The 9,930-nt window shown below is 36.7% G+C and overlaps 2 non-coding genes across 2 annotated transcripts; both read left to right on the forward strand.

Annotated features, from left to right (window-relative positions):
- The first annotated feature begins 4,449 nt into the window (after positions 1-4,449).
- TRNAI-AAU (transfer RNA isoleucine (anticodon AAU)) lies at positions 4,450-4,523 on the forward strand. Its single transcript has one exon. It is a non-coding gene; the product is annotated as a tRNA-Ile (tRNA).
- Positions 4,524-7,073: 2,550 nt separating this feature from the next.
- Positions 7,074-7,147, forward strand: TRNAI-AAU (transfer RNA isoleucine (anticodon AAU)). The gene has a single exon. It is a non-coding gene; the product is annotated as a tRNA-Ile (tRNA).
- Positions 7,148-9,930: the final 2,783 nt, after the last annotated feature.

The raw sequence follows: 9,930 nt of genomic DNA on the forward strand, positions 1-9,930 counted from the left end.
AACTGAATTGTTTCAATTCAAAATCGTTCTGATTCTGGTGACAGTGAAACTCGGATTGAGAGAGAATCAGAACTAGAAACTTAACAGCAGGCCGATCCCCACTTACCACTTGTCGCTTAGCAAGAGCTTGACTCTTGTGCTAGTGACAAGTGTCATCTTCCCTACTAGCTTCCACCTGGTTGATTGCCATCTGTTCTTGGCCCCACCTGTATAATTACGATGACATCTTTCATCCCCTTATTTACAAATAAGCCCGCACTGCATACCCATTTTACACACTCAATTTACAATCATGACAATACACATTTACAACCATGACAATACACATAATTTACACTTTTATCCCTAGTGGCCTTCATGAATTGTTCCTTAAGCTTTTCCGACATTTGCAGTGTCGTGGGATGCTGAAATTTTTTATTTTTTTTTGTTTTTTTGAACAGCAGCAGATTTCATTCAAATAGAAGGGCGACTGAGAAAGTATGACCCAAAGGAACAAACAAGAACAAAAGATAGAATATAGGAAAAACAAAGGAGCATAGATACAACTCACTTATGGAGAAGGAAATCAAAATCTCTAAACTTTGTTTCTCTACTCCCTCCGTAGCCAATCTATCCGCAATCTCGTTGGCCGATCTTCTTACATGCATAAAAGATAAAGAGGCGTCATTTGATCTATCACAGTTCTCATCAAAGAATTGAGCAAACCTCCACGGGGAACAGATGAACCTCTCAGCCCTCTAATTACATTAAGGGAATCACGTTTGACAGTCACACGATCCATAAAATCCCTTTAGAGATGAATGAGCACCTCAAACCTCTGCTTGAGTCGCATCTGTTACCCCAATATGCCCAGGAAAAGCCCAAATAACTTCACCACTGGAATCTCTTAGAGTTCCTCCTATGCCTGCCGGCCCCGGGTTCCCCATACTAGAGCCATCAAAATTGAGTTTTATCATCCCATGAGTAGCCTGCGGTGTGCTTGATACTTTTGGAACACATGTTTGGAATCGACAGAACCTTGGGTTCGTTTCTATCTTGGCCATAAGAAATAACTAGAGACGGTTCGTTTCTATCTTGGCCATAAGAAATAACTAGAGACGGATGGATGCTTGACACGTGTTAAAGAACATTTTGGAACGGTGGTGCCTCTATACACAAGTTGTTTGGTTTGGATTTGAAAATTTTCCTTTGAACCCAGAGTCCCTTGGGTTCGTTTAAATCTTGGTCGTCGCCAATATGCATAGACGGTCGGATCCACGACACGTGCACATTAATATGGAACGGTGGCATCTTCTAATAATACTACCTCTCTGTATGAGATTCCTCCGGCGTACCCATTATTTCCGCCGGCGTACACTCTATTTCCGCTTACACCATATTTCCGTCAGCGTACCCCTTGATATTCCTGCGGTGTACTCGATACGTTTGGAACACATGTTTGAACCCAGAAAATCTGGCAGCGTACTCGATATTCCAGCTGCGTACTTGATATCTTTGAACGCTAGGTGTTTTTTGAATCTGGCGGCGTACTTGATATTCCGGTAGCGTACTCAAGCGTTCTCAGCTAAAAGAGACGTGAGAAATAATAAATATTCAATAACGTCGCTCTTCTAAGCCAAAAGAGACGTGGGAAATAATAAAATATTCAATAATGTCACCGTTCTCAACCAAAAGAGATGTGTAAATAATAAAATTTTCAATAACGTAGCCGTTCTCATCCAAAAGAGAAGTGGAAAATAATAAAATATCACTTTAAAGATAATGATTGACGTTCTCATCCAAAAGAGAAGTGAGAAATAATAAAATATTACTTTAGAGATAATGATTGACGTTGGGTTGTGAATTTGTTAGGAAGGGCAACATACAAGGACTCTGATCATGTCAGAAGGGTGTTGGGGTCTTTTTTCCACCTATTTTTGAAGAATCACCCGTGTTTGATGATTGTTTTAAAAAGTACCTGAAATCTATAATTGCTTGAAACTATTACACGCATTCCATACTTTTCTCTAATTGCATTTCATATTGAGAAAAGTACGGAATGCGTGTACTTTTGAAAAAATTACAGATTTTGGGTACCTTTTAAAACAAGCATCAAACTCGGTGATTTGTCAAAATCAGGTGGGAAAAAGACCCTGATACCCTTCTGACATGATGAGAGTCCTCGAATGTTGCCCTTCCTGATGGATGAGAACGTCAATCATTATCTTTAAAAAAGGATGAGAACGTCAATGTAGGAGGTGAAATTTCATCAAAAAGCGTTAAAGTTGCCCACTTTTCACGTTAAATCGCGTACGTGTCTTTTGGCTTAGAACGACGATGTTATTGAACATTTTATTATTTCCCACGTCTCTTTTTGCTTAGAACGCTGTCGGATTCTTGAGTACGCCGCCGGATTCAAGAAACAACCATCGTTCAAAGATATCAAGTACGCCGCCAGATTCTAGAGTACGCTGCCGGATTTTCTAGGTTCAAACATGTGTTCCAAACATATCGAGTACGCTGCCGAATTCTAGAGTACGCCGCTGGAATATCAAGGGGTACGCCGGCGGAAATAAGGTGTAAGCGGAAATAGAGTGTACGCCGGCAGAATCTCATATAGAGAGGCAGTATTATTAGAAGACGGTGTCGTGGATCCCACCGTCTATGCCCAAGATTTAAACGAACCCAAGGGACGCTGGGTTCAAAGAAAGATTTCAAATCCAAACCAAACCGGCTGTGTATAGAGGCGCTAGCGTTCCAAAAAGTTTTTCAACACGTGTCAAGCACCATCCGTCTCTAGTTATTTCCGACGGCCAAGATAGAAACGAACCCAAGGTTCTGTAGGTTCTAATACACATTCAGATGAACCAAAAGAGCAATGTGAAGTGCGCCAATTTAATGGGTAGTAACGAAAAATGAGATTTATGTTGATGTCAGAAGGGTATCAGGGTCTTTTTTCCACCCGATTGTGAAGAATCACCTGTGTTTGATACTTGTTATAAAAGGTACGCGAAATCTGTAATTATTTTTCAAAAGTACACGCATTCCGTACTTTTCTCTTTCATACCACTAGCATTCTAACATGATTGGACTGTGAATACACATGTTTCTAGTGTAAACCTGTCAAGTCATGTCTCTCAAATGACAAGAAGTGTAAGACGGCTCATCTCTCTCTCCCACACACACACTATTAGATGCTAGAAAAGAAAAGAAATTTAAGGGGTTGTGAGTTTGCAAGAAAAATCTCGCAATAGACTTATTTTCTAATACTTAATATGCTCTAATATTTTATATAAAAGGATGCCAACTGGGAATATAAAATATGAGAATTTATATGATGCCCGACCGTCAAAATAGCAAGGGCAAACCACCTAGCCCTTGTAAATTACCCGGTCGGCCATCATATAAAAACTCATAAAATATAAGAGCACCATATATGCTTCTCTCTTTACAACGGAAAATAACTCAAATGAAATTACAATGACTAACCCAAATGCTAAAGTAAATGAAATGCATGTTAAGCCTAAATCTGCATGTAAAATGCACTTATTAACGCCTAATGTTCAATTAAGCAATCAATGTGCATTATCCTTCAAGGTAAAACTCTCCCAGCCCTTGGATCATCAAGGCTGGCCCACCATCAAGTACTCGGAGGAAAAGATGCTAGGATCCGCTGTATTAGTTTTCCAAAATTTTGACCTAAGTCCATCATCTTGCATGGAGAAATTATGGGGCATAAAACATCTTTCATTGATCTAGGCTATCCATTTGATAAACTTTGCTTTATATCTCCTATAGCCCAAATAGAAGGGCGAAAAACAAATTTTACATCCATATTTCCACTTCGAAATGGTTGTAAACTTTGTTTTACGCCCATTTTAAGATGGTTGCCCATTTTTTTCCATCAATGTTAAATGCTGAAAAATTCTTACTACTGAGTGTTAGGATCAGATGATTGGTTTGATTTTCGGGCCAAAAGAGATCCAAAGTAAGGCCTATCAAATGGATGGTTCAGATCCATGGTTTAAAATTTCGGTTTCGGTAACCGTTTCGGACCCTACCAAAAACCGAAATTTCTGTCCGAAATTTGGCAATTTGGTTCCAAATACTGGACCCAAATTTTGGAATTTCGGACCGAAATTTTGTAACACGTTTTTTTTTTTAATAAATAATGTCATTAAACCGAAATTTGGTAAATGGCGAAAAATTGAATTTCGGAAATTTTCGGTTTCGGTCCCCACCGGTATCCGAAATTTAAAACCATGTTTAGATCAATTGAAGGTGAGACCCAATATGTAGTGTTGGACCCACCTTGTAATACAATGAGGTTGTGCCCTACCTAAGCATTCCTCTAACATTATTTACCTAACTATCCTCATTGGACAATTCAATTAAACATGTGGCAAGCGGCTGAGATTGTCACCTAGGGATCTTAATATGTTAGTGTATTTGTATACAAAAGAGTAAAATGGCCCATTAGCTCAGTTGGTTAGAGCGTCGTGCTAATAACGCGAAGGTCGCAGGTTCGAGACCTGCATGGGCCAAAATTTTTTGTCCTTTTCCCTCCTATCATGTAATTTTTGAAGCATGTGAGGACATTTTCGTCCTTTCATTTACCTTTCTAATCTCACAATGACTTTGAAAATGACAAATCAACATAAAACCTTTCTCACAAACCAACACCCGTGTTTTTTTTTCTTTGGAAATGTCTACAGTTGCGCTGCCACTACTACTACAAAAGATTACGTATGCTTTGTTTGGGAATTCATATTTATTTTATTTTTTATGTCACATTTCATCTGAAAATAATACAAATTTAAAAATAATATTTAAACGATTAGTATAATTTTATATTTTAAACAACCTATAGTTTAATCAAATTCTAGGAATATAAATAAGTGTGAAACAATGAAAATAAAATAGTGGATAGATATGTGAGAATTAATTATGTGAATAAAGAGAATTAATAAGTTCAAGAAATAAGAATAAATAAATTAACTACGCAATAATAAGGGTGATGACGATATTAAAAATATGACTAAACAGTTCATGCGCTCGAGCTTAGATAACTTATCTGCGCTCGAGTGCAGGAAACAAGGGTAGGCCCACATTTTTTGGGTGATCCTCAACTCCATTTGATCATCTTAGGGTGTCCATTTGTGGGTGAGAAAATGGACAGATACTGTTTGTCCACAAATCTGGGCGCAGATATATCCGCGCTCGAGTGCAGAAATTGTTTCCTCTAAAAATATATGTTAATTTATCAACGAAATGTATTTTAGAGACTAATGATCAGTGAGCATGAATATAAGTAATTAATGAATAATATAGAAAAATAACAGTTAAAAGTAAATAGGTATTTAAATAGATAAATTATAATAAATATTTATGTAATTATTTCGTTAGTGTTTAAACACAAATCTAATGAATAAATAGAATAATCTATGAGGTAATGATATAGGATGTTTAAATTTAATTGATCGACTAAATGTAACTAAAATAAATAACAATATAATTTTAAGAATTATTTTATTTATATCAAATTTGATTGATCTTTTCTTCTCACAAGTAGAACCAAAATTTAAAATTTATTGTAAGAGATGTTACAAAATGATTATATGTATGTGAACTTTGAAATACTATGCCTAATTAAATTCAAATGACATATATATATGTGTTGCAACGATAATTATATAAAATTAACCTTAATTTATAAATAAATATTTTTTAGAGTAATTTATATGTTATTGAAACAATTAAGAATAAAGAAATATAAGTACATAAAAGTATAACGATGAATAAATAAAATGATCTAGTGCTTCCCCAAACCCTGCGATACGTTGATTTGATCGTCGATGAGGTAGAGAAGTGTGCATTGGGCTGCAAAGGCCCTATGTGTTGGTTGAGATAGATGCAATTCTATGCATTTGCCCCGGTTTGAGATTATAGAAGAAAAGATAAAAAATGGTGAAAATATAGAGTTTTACTCATTTTCGTGTCTATTTGTTGCACTAAAGAACGAGAGGAGATGTTGTATGGTAACTAAATGAGAGATTAATTGTTGTGAAGAGATCTTTTTTTTTTTCTTTTTCCTTTTTTTGTAAGGAACGGGGTTTTTTTTTTTGAGAAACGGGGTTTATCACAAAGGCAAGGTTGCCAGTCTTCAGATAGGGTTTATCACCAAGTAGGCTCTGTCCTCTTACCATCTCGAAAGCCTGAATGCAGTGTTATTTAATCATTTATAATTCAATTACTCGAAGATTCTAAATTTTTTACCTGGAATTTATCTAGACAAGACATAGAACCTTGCCTCTAACCCATCAAGATATAAGAAGAGGAAAAATAAAACTGCTTTACAAAGAAAACAAGCAATATTTATTTAGTGGGAATATAAGTTATGCATAATTGGTTGCATCTAACTGCTTCTTTAGAGTTTTTGGGGGAGAGTAGCCCAAACCCAGTAAAATGCCTTAATGTTGGAATCACAAGAATGGTTGGCCAAGCTGTCCCCAACAAGATTACCTTCCTTGAAAACAAATATTTATCTAGTGGAAAGATTCTAACTATTTACAACGTAGGTAAGAACTAAGACATGCTGATATACGGTCCAATAAAAAATAGATCATGACCCACACATTAAAAGTAGGATGCGAAGAACACTCTAAATGAAATCTTACCTATAAGGGATCCAAAGAATCTTGACCTTAAATGGGATCCGACCCAAATTGGATCACTTGACACCTCTACCTAGCACAAGCTTACATCATATGTTGGCACCTCCTTGTAGTGCCTGCCAACTTGATAGCCATGTCACGTTTAAGAGATCCAAAGTAAGGCCTATCAGATGGATGGTTCAGATCAATTGAAGGTGAGACCCAATATGTCGTGTTGGGGCCCACCTTCTCTTAATACAATGAGGTTGTGCCCTACCTAAGCATTCCTCTAACATTATTTACCTAACTATCCTCATTGGACAATTCAATTAAACATGTGGCAAGCGGCTGAGATTGTCACCATGATGCAAAATTAATTATCCTAACCTTCTAATTCGCTTGATATATTAATATAATTATTTGTATGTACGTAATCAAAATGGCCCATTAGCTCAGTTGGTTAGAGCGTCGTGCTAATAACGCGAAGGTCGCAGGTTCGAGACCTGCATGGGCCAAAAAAAAATTTTCTCCCTTTCCCGCGCTAGGCATGTGAGGACATTTTCGTCCTTTCATTTAGCTTTTTAATCTCACAATGACTCCGTAACATTTTTAAGATGACAAATCAACATAAAACCTTTCTCACAAACCAACACCCTGTTTTTTTCTTGGAAATGTCTACAGTGGCCCTACTAATTTCCTTATTTTCGGATTGACTTTCAACACTTTGTAAGCTAAGTTTGAGGGTTTTTTATACCCTACAAAAGATTAGGTATGCTTTGTTTGGGAATTCATATTTATTTTATTTTTAATGTTACATTTCATCTGAAAATAATACAAGTTCAAAAATAATATTTAAATGATTAGTATGATTTTATATATTAAAAAACCTAAAGTTTAATCAAATTCGGGTTGGTGGGTGATATGTCGATAAAAATAGGAATTTAAATAAGTGTGAAACAATGAAAATAAAATAGTGGATGGATATGTGAGAATTAATACATTTACATTTCATTTGATTGATCTTTTCTTCTCACAAGTAGAACCAAAATTTAAAATTAAGGGAAAATACATTTACACGCACTCTAGTTTCAGACACATTTCAACTCTAATCCTGACTTTCAAAACGTGACAAGTACACTCCCTGAAGTTTTTTTATCGTGACGGAGTAGACAGCGAGGCAGAAATGACCAAAATGCCCTCGTCTTCCTCAACTGAAAATTAGGGTTTTCATACTTGAAAACTGAAAATTTAGGGTTTGATTCAAACCCTCGTTTATTTATCAACACAAACCCTGGATGTAAGGGTTTTATTTGTCTTCATTCACATCATTATCATGCTTTGAACAAAAACCCTAATATTTTAGGGCTTTTTTTGTCTTTATCAATGTTTTTTCTTGAAATGTGCGGTTTGATATAGCCATGGGGTAGGGTTTCATTGTTTGTGGTGGGGGTACCGAGATGGGTAGACGATGGCGGTGCCCTAATTACTGAAGGAGGCCCTATGAATGCTTTGGCTTGGTCAACGAATAAAGCATTAGGTCCCTGAAAACTAGAGGACATTATATTGGAAATTAGAGACCTGTGCTTGCTTATATGCTCACAATTTTTTTTGTAGAGGTCAGCTAATAAAAATGTGGCGAAAGAGGGTGTAAATTATAAGAAGATTTTCACTAATATTGGATGAATTACAATGATGCTAAAGAGTGTTTATATAGAACACTCAAAAGATAAATATGGAAAGAGATAAAGAAATAAATCCTAGCCAAGGAAAGAGATGAAGATAGAAATTCTACCTATACTAAATCTAGCTCAGTTGCCAATCTAGCACCTTAATCAAATCCCATCAAATCTGATATCCCAAATCTAACAAGGTTACCCCTTTAACCACCTTGTCTAATCTACCACCATGATGATCCAATGGTGTGATTTCAATCCAATCAAACGCTAATATTCTCATATTCTAACATGCCCCCTTAAACGTATGTGGATTGAAAATCAACATACATTTGATTACAATAAAATTCCCAATTAAATGAAATTAAAGATTTGATCCATCGCCAAATTTTCTGCATGTTGATGAAGATTCATGATGATGGTAACTGATGTTGATCGCCAAAGAAGATGGTAATTGCTGCCTGTCGCTGAAGAATATGTTGCTCGGAAGAAGAGCCTTGAAGTGGGTTGACGAACTTTATTGCCTTGATGGGCAGAATAGAACTCAAGCCTCGATGGACGAGTTATCAAAGTCGGTTTTGGAATACTGATCCTCATAAGAGTGGGTCACTATGGACCAATGCCGGAATGGACAAGATGGGTAACTATGAACCGATGCCGGAATGGGCAAGAAATGGAAGAGGACAACAAGCGGCTAAATAAGGACAACAATGATCGACAAACATCAAAAGAGCAAACAAAATCATTTTTCTAAGAGAAATTGGACAATGGGAAAAAGGTAGGGGTGTTCAGAAATATGAGATATCTATTTGAACAAAAGATGGAAGAAATTGGTGGAAGCAAAGTAGGAAATGCATGGGCACTTGCTGCCACACCAATCAAGTATTCTAATAGGAAGGGGAAAAGAAGAATCATGTGGGATTTGCAGCGGATAGTTGGGAACATGATGGAGAAAGACGAAGACGACAGCTCGGCGGACGGCTAAATCGACCGGCGTCTGCCGGAGAACTTCTCTTTAGTCAAGCCAAACTAGGACCGTGACGCTCTAATACCATGTAAAATTATAAGAAGATTTTCACTAATATTGGATGAATTACAATGATGCTAAAGAGTGTTTATATAGAACACTCAAAAGATAAACATGGAAAGATGAAAAGTAACTATGGAAAGAAATAAAGAAATAAATCCTATGCAGGGAAAGAGATGAAGATAGAAATCCTACCTATACTAAATCTAGCTCAATTGCCAATCTATCTGTAGACACCCCATTTTGACAAGGCCCTAAAAATCCCCAAAATTGAATAAAATTCCCAAATTCCGAGTCCCAAGTATTCCGAAGTTAATCTCAAAAATTCCTGGGGACTGGGCCCAGAATGAGAAGAAGGTTTGAGTCTTGGAGCACTTTATTACGCATATTCCTGGGTACAAATTCCCCAGGAGGTTGTTAGTATTCTCGAGAATCCCCCTGTAAAATTTCAGGGCAATCGGGCGAAAAATGAAGAATAAGACAGGCGAAGTATGTGTGATAATTAAAGTTGGGCTGTGGTAGGGTGAATTATCAAAGCATGGTTGTGTGGATACCCCCCCCCCCCCTTTTTCCAAAAAAGACAAGATATTTTTGTTGG

The sequence above is a fragment of the Tasmannia lanceolata genome, unplaced genomic scaffold, assembly GCF_043159265.1.
Source record: "Tasmannia lanceolata isolate RefF3 unplaced genomic scaffold, GAP_Taslan_0.1 ptg000026l, whole genome shotgun sequence".
Taxonomy (NCBI): domain Eukaryota; kingdom Viridiplantae; phylum Streptophyta; class Magnoliopsida; order Canellales; family Winteraceae; genus Tasmannia; species Tasmannia lanceolata.